General features: G+C 35.8%; 1 long non-coding RNA gene across 1 annotated transcript; it reads left to right on the plus strand.

Moving 5' to 3' along the window:
* Nucleotides 1–1,015: 1,015 nt before the first annotated feature.
* Nucleotides 1,016–12,764, plus strand: LOC106006349. The gene is made up of 3 exons (XR_001180334.2): nucleotides 1,016–2,206; nucleotides 6,187–6,250; nucleotides 12,031–12,764. It is a non-coding gene; the product is annotated as an uncharacterized LOC106006349 (long non-coding RNA).
* The last annotated feature ends 679 nt before the right edge of the window (nucleotides 12,765–13,443 follow it).

Consider the following 13,443-nt stretch of genomic DNA (forward strand, 5'->3'; position numbering starts at 1 on the left):
CACCACTCTGGCAAGATCAGCAACAATGTCGTCTTACTAAATCAAAAGATCCTTTTCAGTCCCCATGTTGTTTGACCTTTGGGCAATGTTAACTTCTCTGTCTTGAAATATTCTCTTCCCATTTCACATTCTCCTTAGCTCCCTCAATCTCTTTGACTCTTCCTTCTCAGTCTTTCTGGGGATTTCTGCAGTTCTGTGATGCTCTATGTTCTGCTCTGGGCTCCCTTGTCTTCTCACCTCTGTAATGCACATAGAGCAATACAGACTGTTGACCTTTTTCTTTTCTACGTTAAAAATAACTGACATATTTTGGTTATTTCAGGGCAGCTAACTCATGTTCAGTTTAATCTAATCTTGAACTTTGCAGTTGATATTTTTGAAATGAGGTGGCTAGACAGGAAGAGGCTGGTATATCTATATATCAATTTCTATATCTGTATCTATATCTATGCAACAACTAAGGACTACTTCAGTCAAGACACTGTGATTGATACCTACCCAACATACGTTAGATACTAAATAAATATCTTGAATAAATTAGTGATTAGAATTTTTTAAGGGAGATTATAGAAAATATGAAATCATGATCACAAACTTTAAAATATGTATGTATGATAGTAAAATATCTGTGAAGTGTGACTCAATGATGTTTTCCATCCCCAAATATTTTCTTAAGGGCCTACTTTGCATAAATATTCTAGCACTTAGGAAGACCAAGATTTTATATGCAATATGATATGGATTATTAGTCTATTTAGACTTGAGATTAAAGATCCAACTTTTCTTGTGTTTTGTGGCATGTTCTTGGCCACAGTGTTAAGAGGTAAAACATAAAAGGAAATAGAGCAGGAATATTTGATTATTGGGCATTTGGATATAAACTGCTAAGATAATATAAGACACCAAATTATTTTAGGGTAAACTTAGACTATTTAATTTATGGTTTATGTACAAGAAAGTTAACTTAAATTTACTGAAATATCAAAAGAAATATGAGTTGAAAAAAATTACATTCTTATATTTTTTGAGCATAAAGAGAAAGAAAAATGATTCAGACTTCTCAACTTCCAGCCAAGCTTCCCAAGGGTCAGTTAGACATTTTTATTAAAAGAAAAAAACTCTCACAACATAATACATCCATTATTCTTTCATTTTGCAAAATGTCAAACTCCATGTGATCCTTTTAATTTCTATGGGTGTTCTAAACAGATTCTAGCTAGAGATGGAGCTGATACACAGCTTGGCCAGTATAGATCAGAATGTGCATAAAAAGCCATCATGACTTACTCCACAGCATCAAAAACCCCTTGAATTTGACAGCTATAATAAAGTGAAAGTTTTCTTTCTTTTGAATTCCCCAGAACTAGCATATCTACCTTGTGCCCAATTTTGTCTCATGAAAATGATTTTTTGTGTCTCAAGAGTACAGGCTCCACAATGGGTCTGTGCTACTCTTTCACCTCCTAGAGCTGAGAAAAGGTCAGGAAGAGTTCACTACTTATTCCTTGAGTAGCCAAATTGTTATCATTTTCTGAAGTTGTTCATGAGAGTAAGACAACATGGCGGAGAGATGGGGTAATTTCATCTGAAATGTGCAGCTTCCTTTCGTCTCCTCTCTGCCTGCCCAAGGCTACAAGTCACTTATTTACGCTCGTCTTAATATGTGAGATTTTGAACAATTCTTAAATGCAGTGAACTGGACTGACCAAACACATTTGTTTAAAAGTGAATAAACTTTATTCCACCTCCACAGAAGAGAAAGCTAATGACTTAAATGTGGAAAGGCAGGGTTTTAATTTTTTTTTAACTTTTTTCCCCTCGCTTATCAAAAACCACAAGGATTTCCTGTTTCATCATTCTCTACGTCTACCTAGAGTGGTCTAAAGGTGAAATGCCTGAATATTAAGCCATAATCAATCATTGTACACACACTAATTACTTTCTGTCCTCCCCTTTCCTTGTCATCATGGTCCAAAGCAGGTTTTTGAGACTGAGTACATTCATCTGAGCTGTTAGCTGCTACGCTCCACTGCGTCCTTGTATGATCTGCCTGGTCCAGACCCCTGGAGAAAATTTGTGCATGCATACTGTATGTGAACTTTAGATAAATAAATAAACACGCGAAACAGCTTCCAGATAATTGAAAGTGAATGAAGGAGGGAGCAAAAAGAAAACAATTTCTCGGGATAAGCAGCGAAGGTGGCAGGTATGATTAAAATCCATATGATTTATGGGTAGGTGGATTACTAACATGACAACCCTGTTCGTGTTTGTTTGTTTGGGTGCATTTGACAATAAAGTTTTGTTGTTGTTGTTGTGCTTGCAGTGGGTTTTGCTCAGGAGTTAGCCACTCAGGAATTCCTAGTGCCTGACTGAGCAGTAATTTAGCAAGCTCTCTTGTGCTCTTTTCCTGTCAGCATTAACATGTCAATTCATTTTAATAGTCTGGGCATGCTCAGTGGGCATGCATTTTCTCAGTAGGTATCCCACGAGCCCACCCCGTGGTGCAGAAATGTGTTATAGCTTGTCTCAGACCTCCGAGACTTCAGCACGTTTATTTTCATTATGGCCAAGTATATTTGTTAAAACGAAGCCAAAATAATACATAAAATCAAGACCTTCACAAATGAAATAGGTTATGTATATTTGATTGGTAATTTTAGCTCTTTCAAAGATTAGGTTGTACAATCTTTCTTTACACAAAATTATTACATTGGAGAGCTTTAAAAAAAAAAAGTGCTGTCACTGCCTCTAGTTTTTGGAAGTTAAATGATATCCTGTCCCAATGGGAATTTTCTGTAATCATGATTAATAGTTGAAGTAGCTTTTATATAAAATGAGAATTTGTCTACTATCTTTCTATTAAAGTGTTTTCAAAATAGATTTTTGTCTAATGTTTTGTCTGTAAATAAGTAGATAAGATGAAAAAAATAAGTAAGTACAGAATCAGTCACAGACACACATATACTCTCTCTCTCTCAAATCAAACTAAGCAGGAGGAGTCTTGGTCTTCATAAATCTGGACCTCAATTGTCAAACTAGGTCTCAATTTAAGCCCAAATTTCAGGATGTGTTAGGAAATACCTTGACAGACAGAAAGGAAGTGGAAGAAGAAACCTCAGTGCAGAACCCAAACAAAACTCAGGTCACCATTGCAGAGCAGTTGACAATTTATGCCATTTATACAAATTACTGCTTAAAAAAGCAAGACTTTGAGGGTACACTTTGAAGCAGCAAAAACATTCAATGTGTTGTACTGTTGACACATTTTTTGTTCTCAGGATTTTTTTGAATTGCTGAACAATTCTGGAATGTTGGGCATAAAAAATAGTTGAGGGGAAGAATATCAGGATAGAGGATCACATCCACTTTTTCTTTGAATTGTCCTTTTCAACTTTTTCATTCCTTGCCATCCCTTTTTTCTTAACCCTGGGTGTCAAGCTTTGTGTATTCGATTATGTAAGGGCAAAACTGACTGTGCATAGGCTCATGCGCTTTTTCTGTGGTGCAGTTGGTGAGAATGGCCAGGCAATCTTGCATCATCACCAGATCGAACAAAATTCTCATTAGAATTTAGAGTTTCTCAGACAGTACCATAGCTTATGCCCTTAGATCCCATTAAACATTCTTCAAAACAATTTAAAATAACATTTTTGTGAATTATTTTGCATTTAAAACATTTTAGAAATTCTTGACACAAACTTTCAGAATTTTCCAGTTTTCTTTTTCTTTCTTTCTTTCAAGATTTTATTTGACAGACAGAGATCACAAGTAGGCAGAGAGGCAGGCAGAGAGAGAGGAAGGGAAGCAGGTTCCTCACTGAGCAGAGAGCCCGACGCAGGACTCCATCCCAGGACCCCGGGATCATGACCTGAGCTGAAGACAGAGGCTTTAACCCACTGAGCCACCCAGGCGCCCCCAGAGTTTTCCAGTTTTCATCTTGGCCTCCTTTCAGCTTTAATGACTAGTTAACCCATTAGCAAGAGTTCCCTTAATGCTGCAAATCTTCAGGAATCCTGAAATCCAGAACTGGGATGTTTAAACAGTGATCATTTTAAATATTTGTAATAAGATTTTAACTGACATCATCAGTCATAGAAAGTTACAACCACAGTGCTTTCTAAGGTCTAAAAATATTCATCGAACTCAGGAAGTAACTGCTCAGAAATGCTTATTCAGGTCAGGGAGAAGGTTTTCCATGTTCTGTATCTAAAGGCAAAGTGGAAAGATCGAGAATAATAGGAAAGGACACAGAGCAGATTAGAAGGGTATGAAGGCAGAGGTTGGAAAAGATGGAGTGGCTCTCCTTCCAGGCATGGCATCCTGTGATTTGCCATCACTCTGCCTCATCCAGACACCTCTAGAGTTTCCCCAGGGCTCCTCCTCTCACCGGGTGCACAAGGGCATCTCTGCCTGTGCTGCAGTCTGTATACAAGCACATTCACCTTAAAGAGATTAGAGACAAGAAAACTGAAGGAGCAGAAGATATTTCTTATCTTCTGAATCTTAAATTATACTCACTCTTTATGGCTCCTCTGAAGTTTGCATACTGGGAAGAACTTGAGTAGCTCTTAGTCTTTTTGACAAGATGAAAAATGATAGTTTTGTCCTCAAATAGTGAATATACCTTAACTCACAAAAACTTGTTCATGTAAAATATAGCGCAGAAAGAGTCTTTCATCTATAAAGTGTTTTCAGATTCTCAATGAGAGGTACTCTATTTTCATGATTCAGTCTCTTTACACATTCATTAATATTATTATAAAAATAATTATAATTTTAATAAAACAAAGTATAGGACATATTCTGCCTGTCAACTCTCTCTGTGTTCAGTATGCAATGGATTACCTCAGAGGAATAAATTCCCTGGCTTATATTTTTAACCAAATGCAGCACTTACAATTTTTTAAATAAAATTTTTGCAGACTGTTTATGATTTGTATAATCTATTATTGATAATGCTAATTAATAAAACGACACGTCACTGTCTCTGTCTTGCTTTCTCTTACACACATATACTCACACCCCCCCCTGCAGGCCCACTTTCCAGGGCTCATTCCAATCGAATAAGGATTATTTTCAGGGCATTCCAGACAATGTTCCAAATTATTATTCTATAATCCTTGTTCTTCTGCAGATAAAAGGAGGTTGTGTTTAAAGAACCATTGCTTGGAAGTTTCTTTTACTCAAATGTTAAAACAGTAAAAAAAAAAAAAAAAAAAAAAAAAAAAAAAATTAGCTGTGAAATAGACAAGAAGGTTCCATGGGCTTCCGAATGAATCCTTCTAACATTCAAAGTGTTTATATATGTTGTGTGTGACTAGAATAATGGAAGCAGTAGAGAATACCATATTTTAATCAATTCTCAGAATAATTTTGAATAGGATTTTAACTTTAGAACTAATAAAAATGTAGCACATAAATGTCCAATAGCTAAAATATACTACCTAATCATTTGCTTTTTATGGAAATAGGGGTAGGAATAGTAAAATTATTATTTCCTTTACATATCTTTGTCAATTTCTTTTACTCTTAGGATTTATGGCTGCTCTTTTTACAATGAATCTACTTTTCAAAGAATTACTTATTCTTTGAAAACTTTACAAAGGCATCCTACATGATTTATTTTCATATTATTTACACCAAATGTGTAAATCATATACTAATGATGGTAGCATCTTTATAGTTCTTTTTAAATATGGATGAAATATGAGGTTTCTTCCAAGGTACAAAACGTCATTAAGGGCTCAGGTGGTTAAAATCAACATGAAAAATACATGCTGCATTTTCTCCCCTTAAATGCAATAATGTAATCAGATTTCAAGTCATCTTACCTACCTCACTTACAGCTTTATGGAGATTAATTAGTTTTTAGACCCCAGTCACATGATCTTTTCTGACTATCATTTAGCTGGCTGACTAGAACCTGTAAGCTGTCTCTTGCCCCAAAGGAGAGATTAAATTTTAGTATGTTTGTCTTCTTTCTTTGATTTAAAGGTGGATTTTTGAAGTAATGATTTAATTGTATTTTGCTGTTAATTGGAAATTTATTATAACCTTGTTTTGGTGAAAGGTAAATATTTAAATAATTATAAATAAGTAAAACAAGATGTTATTCCTATTTTGCTGTAAAGACTTTTACTATACTGGCACCTAAAAACTAGTTTTTTATTATTTATGATACAGATGTTACAAACACTCAGATGAGTTTTCTGCAACAAATTTGTACCTCACAGAGGAAGTTACTCAGGTAAGTTAAGAACACTGGTAACTGGTGATACCAAGGCAAGTTTCTAAGGTAAAAACTAATGTGAAATTTTTTAAATTGCTTGAGAATTTGCTAAGTAACAAACAAACAAAACAAAACAAATCAAAACAAAAAAGTATGACTTGCTTCCGGGCAAAATTCCTGCTTTAAAAAAAAAAAAAATCCACAAACACTGAAAACAATATTGAAGAACAACAAAAACTTCATAATTATAAATTTGTTACTCCTTAATAATATATGTTCTATGATTAGTGTTACATGCATCACATTTTCTCTGACTAATCTGAAGATGCAAACTGAAAGACCACAGCCTTAGTTCTCCTGTTAAGGTACTTAGCTATGGATCCTCAATCTGGAGGAAAAAGAAACAGCAACAACAACAACAATAACAACGTCAATCTGCTTTGCAAAAAGTGATTAAAGAAAAAAAAAGAAACCTTGTCTGCTAAGTTGTTAAAACATTGATATTTCTAGCTGGGGTCCTAATTAAGGTGTAATGAGAGATTTGAAGTGCAGTGCATTCCCCTCATTCACGTCACTAAACCAGTGAACCACAACTACACACATAGTTTCCAGAAGACATAGGACCGAGTGAATTAGTTATCCTATAACTCCTGAGCAGTTGGTTCGGAACTGGAGCCACTGGGGCATAGATGCATGGTGAACGTGTGACTGTCTGGCTGCTGGTTGACTACAGATTTCCTTTCATGGGTACTTAACAATAAACAGTCACTCCACGTAGGAGAGAACTTGATTCCATAAACACATGGAATTTCCTGGCTCTTAAATGAAGACACCACAGGATTTTCACTGCTCAGGTGTTACTGGACACAATGCTGCTTCGGGAACCAAAATTATCTATTTCCCTTGCCTGTGGAGCTGGATCATTGCCTTTGGCAGTAACCCCAGACTCCTGCAAATGATGAAGACATCCCTCCATGCCTACGTGGAAAATAGCGCCAACATGGATGCCATTAGAAATACTCAACTGAGTATATGCTGAGAAAATCGTGTCATCTGTACCTTGCATGAAGAGGGAGGACTGGGAACACCAGTATAACTTGAAGCCAGTTCCCTTGAATGAGAATTATTGAGTTATATAAAATCTCTTCAAGGACATGGATATGGTATTTTCTGGCTCTTTTTTTCTTCCAACATGCTGTTCATCCACTTGTGTTTCCTGCCTGACTTTGGCAATGAGGAAATAATCACTCCACTCTGTGCCTGCCTTCAAAGATTCTCTAAATAATTAGAAGAGAGATAAAATATGTGCAAGAATCTCAATACTCATCCTGGAGCATTCGTACAAAAAATAGACTTGATAAGCTTTATATTCATTTTTCTCATAATGACTATTGGAGAGTAAATTCGGTTTCAGATTCCCATTGTGTAAATAACAAAATCCAGAGGCAAGAGATGCGTAACAGGATAGTCAAAATCTTCTATAGATTCATTGGTCCCGTCATCCTCTATTATTCTTAGGAAATGCTTCATAATGTTCGAGCTTTTTACCAGGACACATTGCTTCCATACGTAGCTCATGACATTCTTTTGGTCCTGGGCATAGATATTCTGCATGCTATTATCCTATGTTTAGGTTAAAAATAATAGAAAAAACATTCTCCCATTATCAACATTATGTATCTAATTAGTTGTCTCCAGTGGACATATGACTTCATATTAACTTCAGAGTTAACACTGCATAGTTACGTTCTTTATTGGCACCTGTGAGCTGTCCCCTCCTCCTCCCACAAAACAGACCTGTTCCAGCAGGGGTAGATAGTGAGCAACCCCCACCCCCTCACACCACACCATCCATGGAAATTATCATAAATAAACAAATGCCTGAATATATCCATTTCTATCACCAGTAGGCAGCATTCCAAGCCAGGCATGTTGATCCTGGGTTTCTGTTCCATTGATAAAAGGGGATATGGCATTTTTGTTCCAGCCCAGAGCTGTCCAATGTGCTCTTGTAAGGCAAGTTTCCATGTTGAGTGAATAAGGATCATTGTTTCCTACATAATGAGCCTCCCTCTCCTTTGGCTCTCAGTGAAAGGCTGCCACCACACTGGCTAAGAAATAGTCCTGTTTAACCGCCAAGTGTCTGCTGAACACAGTGTGGTAATGGGAATGATTTTCTTATCCATCATTACATGACTGGCACGTGAATAATTTCGCCCACCAGGTCATCCTGTCACATCATCCATGGTAACCAGGCTTGATCAAATGTAAAAACTACACTGCTCCCACAAAATGATCACTTTTTCAAGAAAAATAAAGAAATGTCTTCATTTCTACTCCCCTCCACTTCTGTATTAAAGATACTAGTTTCAGAGATGAATGGATAAGAAAAGCCAATAAAGTACATTGATTGAATTCATATCATAATTTAAGATTCATATATTTCCAAGTTTTGCCTCTGTTTTTTACCTGTTTCTGGCCAGCATAGCCAAAGTAAAGGTCTAGACATTATTACTACATCCAGTTCACTAATATTTATTGCTCTAAATCCAATCTATATTAGCACGTCAGTCCTGTATCAAAGCAGAAGACAGCAGTATTTATGATTATTAGTACAATATTGAATCATCCTGAACCAATTACTGATCCAATTACTGTGTCATTATTATCTTCTGAATAGGGCTTGATTTGTCTGTGATAAATATGATGCAATTAAACCACCTTTTTACATAATAAAACACTGCAGGTGTTTATTCTTAAGAGTTCACAGATACCAACAACCAATAGATTTAATTAAAAAAATCCTTGATATAAGTGTGAATTTCATTTAATTTTTCTAACTTTAATGTACATTTAAAGTGTATCTTATTGAAAGACACAATTGTATAATCTCTTGTCTGGTTATTATTTAGAAACTATACTAACTGTCAGGCCAAACAAAAATTAACATATTTGTTTAATATTCTGATTTAAAATGTCACGTATACAAGGCATATAAACATTAACTGAATTGCTTAAAAAGTTCTTAGAAATAGATACATTACAAAAAGAGACAGAATATCAGCAATGGTATGTATGCAAGTTTAAAGCTAGTTTTCTTACTACATATTTAAATATCATTTGAATGATGCATACTTCAAAAAATCTGAACATCGATAACTCTAAAAATCTTCATTTAAAAGACAAACATCATTAAAAAATAAATAAATAAAAGACAAACATCATTAAATAGAAAACAGGGTTTAAATTTAGTATTATTTTTAACACTAGAAACAACCCAAGAAATTGTTGTAGTTCTCGACGTATTTCTGCTCTTCACTCTTTTAGCCCCAAATTTAAAAGTAACATTTATAATCAAAGGAGTGGAAAGGAATGCTCAATAACAGGATACAATTTTTTTTGGATTTTACAAAAATATTTTGATGATTATAATAATCAGTTTGATATTGTATTTTAAAGCACTATAATTCAAGTTGATGTGAACATCAACTATCAATTTTCTAAGACTTTAACATAAATCAAAAAAGAATTACATGACCTTATAAAAACTGTATTAAAAATAATAGACTCATAAATAAAACTACTTTGACAGGTTCAACTTATTGCCACACGGACTTACTATACCATTTCTATCCTATAATTCTATCGATACCTTTTGGGGCCAGACAATTTGATACGAATCTTCATCTACCTATCAGGCTAGTAGCTGTTGAACTAATTTCACTCAGCAATAAAACGGTGGTTGGCCACCAATACCTTTTATAATGTTCTTCTCTATGTGGTTATGTAATGTGTGTCAGTATTTACTGACTGCATTATTGCAATTAGCCAAGAATTTCAAAGTGGTTGCTAACATATAGCTTTTATCATACACCTCGCTGTTGGCCTGTCCTAGGTAATTATAGAAAGTTTGTTTTGGCCTTAAGGCTATAATCATACAAATTACAGTTTTTATCCTCTTTCATCTTCTCTCTGTCTCTGCCTCTGTCTCTGATTCTCCCTCTCCCTTTTCCCTGCTCTCTCTCTTTCCATGAGTAGTTCTAAATAGGAGGGAGTTCCCATTTTTATTGCCAGCATTTCAATAATTGTAGATGTGCTCATGTAGAAATCGATTGATAATTCTGAACACCTACCATCAATATCCAATTTTCTTCATATTTTTAAAAGGCAAGAATAAACTCAAATCCATTCCAAGCAGATTAACAAAAACACGCTTTTAAAAAATCTACAGTGGATATAGGAGGGGAACGAGAGTGTTGTGCCTTGCATAAAGAAGTATTAGAGATTAAAATGAACATTTTCGTTAGTGCAGACTAAAATTTACTTCTGTATCTACAGAAATTCGATATAAACTAAGAGTTTGCAAAAAACTGAAAATGGGTACTGAGATTCCAGACAATATTTAATTTTACCTAAGTATTAAAATAAAAGCAATAACACTGAGAATAAATTAATGAACTACAATTAATTATATTTACAATAAGTGGTTTGGGTTTGAAACACCTACTCTCTGCACTGATAAAATAAAGCCTACATCCTGCAGGAGCTAAAGTAAGTTAAATGAAGATGCTTTTAACAAGGTTATTACTTAAGCAATGACAGGTTTACAGATTTTAGCACCACTGGGTTTTCGCAGGAGCTATAGCAAGTGCTAAAATAACACACACCTTCAGGTTCATTAAATTCACCAGTGTGATGAAATAACTGATATTTTGCTGTATTACTATAGTCCCTCAAAGAACCATCTATAAATAAGATACACTAATAACAGCTGTTTGTGCTGGTAAAACAATGAAATAATTCTTCCAAGGTTTATCTGCAAGGGAAAGTAGTGGTTAAGCAGTACTGTTAGCAGTGTCTAGTAATTCTGATTTCTTTGGAGTCTCATATTTATTTATTTACCTAAAATAGGTATGCTCTGTAAAAGGTTTTACCGTGGGGCGGCACTCAGAAGGAAACTTGTAAAAAGGTGGTGTATATTAAGAGGAAATCGACTGAATCCCACCCCCAAATATTTACTTTACTGTCTGATGTTTACTAGGATATTTATGGAGGCTGTTTTATTTAAAAGAAGTTATAAAATCCCAATAACCACTAGAAACAGCAGCATCTCTGATAAATCCTTCACCATAGTCTGTTGCGAGATGAGCCAAAAACATAAATAGTGGATTTCTAATAAATCAATGGAGGCTGGCCTTTGGAGACCTAGAAGACATATGGACAGTAATAGAGTATCTCAGGTTGTCTCATGAGTGATTCCATCTGGATGAAGTCTTGGTGTTATTCACAGCCTACTTCTCCCCTAAAACACCTTCAATCTTATCCACAGCCTCCATCTCAAATGTCAGACCACCTGGGATATGCAGCTGTCAGGCTGAAAGGGGAGCTGCCTGGGACTGGCCCCGGCCTGCTCATCAAGGAGGTACTGTCACTAGGCAGCAGGCAATCCTAGGTGCACAGGGATGACAGCACCACTGAAAGTCAGAGACACGCCTGGCTCAGGATGAGAGATTGCAAGGGTAAAACAAAGAATTTAGCCGAAACTGGGCATATTTCTACTATAGAGCTGGGTCTGATGGGGTATTCTTTCCCTTCGAGATATTTTCTTTTTTCTTGTCAATGTTCCTGTACAGATCAATATATTTTGACTATAAATAAATCAAAATATAGAATTTTCACAAGTGTATTTCTTCATCCTTCATATCGTTTTCAAGGGTTTCTTTTTTTGCCATATACTAATTGATATTCATATTTTCTCTTATTATTTTTTAAAGTTTTCTTTTTTTTTTTTTTTTTAGAGAGAGAGAGCGAGAACATGCACATGAGGAGAGGGGAGGGACAGAGGGAGATGGAAAGAGAGTCTTAAGTGGACTCCAGGCACTCAGCATGGAGCCCCTCATGCAGCTGGATCTCAGAGCATGGAGATCAGGACCTTGAGATCATGACCTGAGCCGAAAACAGAGAGGTGACTTAACCGACTGTGCCACCCAAGTACCCCTTCATATTTTTGATTATTAAGCAAATTCAGTTTCCATCAATGCATGTATTCTGAGAGAATGGTTTCTTTACCATAACTGTGCTTGCAAGTTTATTTTCTCCTCTGCCTCCTTACCCTCTCAGTGTTGGTTAATGTCCATGGCTGTAACAATTTGGGAGAAAGAAGCACCTTTTACAGAGAGCCATTTCAGTTTGATAAGTGACTAATAAGAATGCAATCAATTTAATATTTAGTGTTTCCTTCTTTCCTTTCTTGAATGCTTTTTTAAGAAAGTAGAAAACAGAATTTCTGCTGCAACTTCAATCAACTGTGCTCTTTCTCTGTTAGTCTTGAATTACATGGCTATGATTCTGATTTTTTGGGAGAAGTGTACTGAGGTTGTCTTCACCCCACTGAAATTAGTCCTGGTTAATCCCTAATGATGGGTTCTACAAGAGGGCAAATGCCACATCTAGCTTGTTTGCTTACATGCCTAAGTTTTAGTCATCATTCTTTTATTTTTTTTATATAATTTTATTTATTTATTTGTCAGAGAGAGAGAGAGAGCACAAGCAGAGGGAATAGCAGGCACAGGGAGAGGCAGGCTCCCCGCCGAGCAAGGAGCCCAATGTGGGATTCAATCCTAGGACACTGGGATCATGACCTGAACTGAAGGCAGACGCTCAGCTGACTGAGCCACCAAGGCTTCCCTTAGCCATCATCCTGGACATCGCAAAATATGTATTGGGTGAATTAATGTGTTTGTATTTTCTGGTTTTACTGTGGAGGAGAATTTGTCTCTATGTGAGACAAGATCCAGTTTGAACTTCTATTTTCTCTAAAATTTCTCTTTCCTAATTTCTTTCCCTTGCCCCTTATTATAATCCTTTTATTCCATGTAAATACCGTGTTGTGCTTAGTTATTATTTTTGCTCCCCTTTCCTAGCTTCTTACTTACTATATCTGGTTTTAAGATAGCTTCTGCCTGTTAAATAAGTTATTTGCCTATTATTATGATATATATTTTTTTTTCCAGGGAGGCAGAATAGCATAAAGGGTTAAAAGCATGTCTTTTGGAGTTGGGTGGAATGAATTTCAAACAGCCCTGTAACAAACAGCTGGCACCACAGTGTGTGCTTATGTAGTCCACAATAAACATGAAATGACCTGCCTTTTTGGGTGGTAGGAGAATTCGTTGTGACAAGTGTTGAAGCACATGCCTACATAGTTCAGT

Source organism: Mustela putorius, unplaced genomic scaffold, assembly GCF_011764305.1.
Source record: "Mustela putorius furo isolate JIRA1106 unplaced genomic scaffold, ASM1176430v1.1 tig00003867_pilon_pilon_pilon, whole genome shotgun sequence".
Taxonomy (NCBI): Eukaryota; Metazoa; Chordata; class Mammalia; order Carnivora; family Mustelidae; genus Mustela; species Mustela putorius.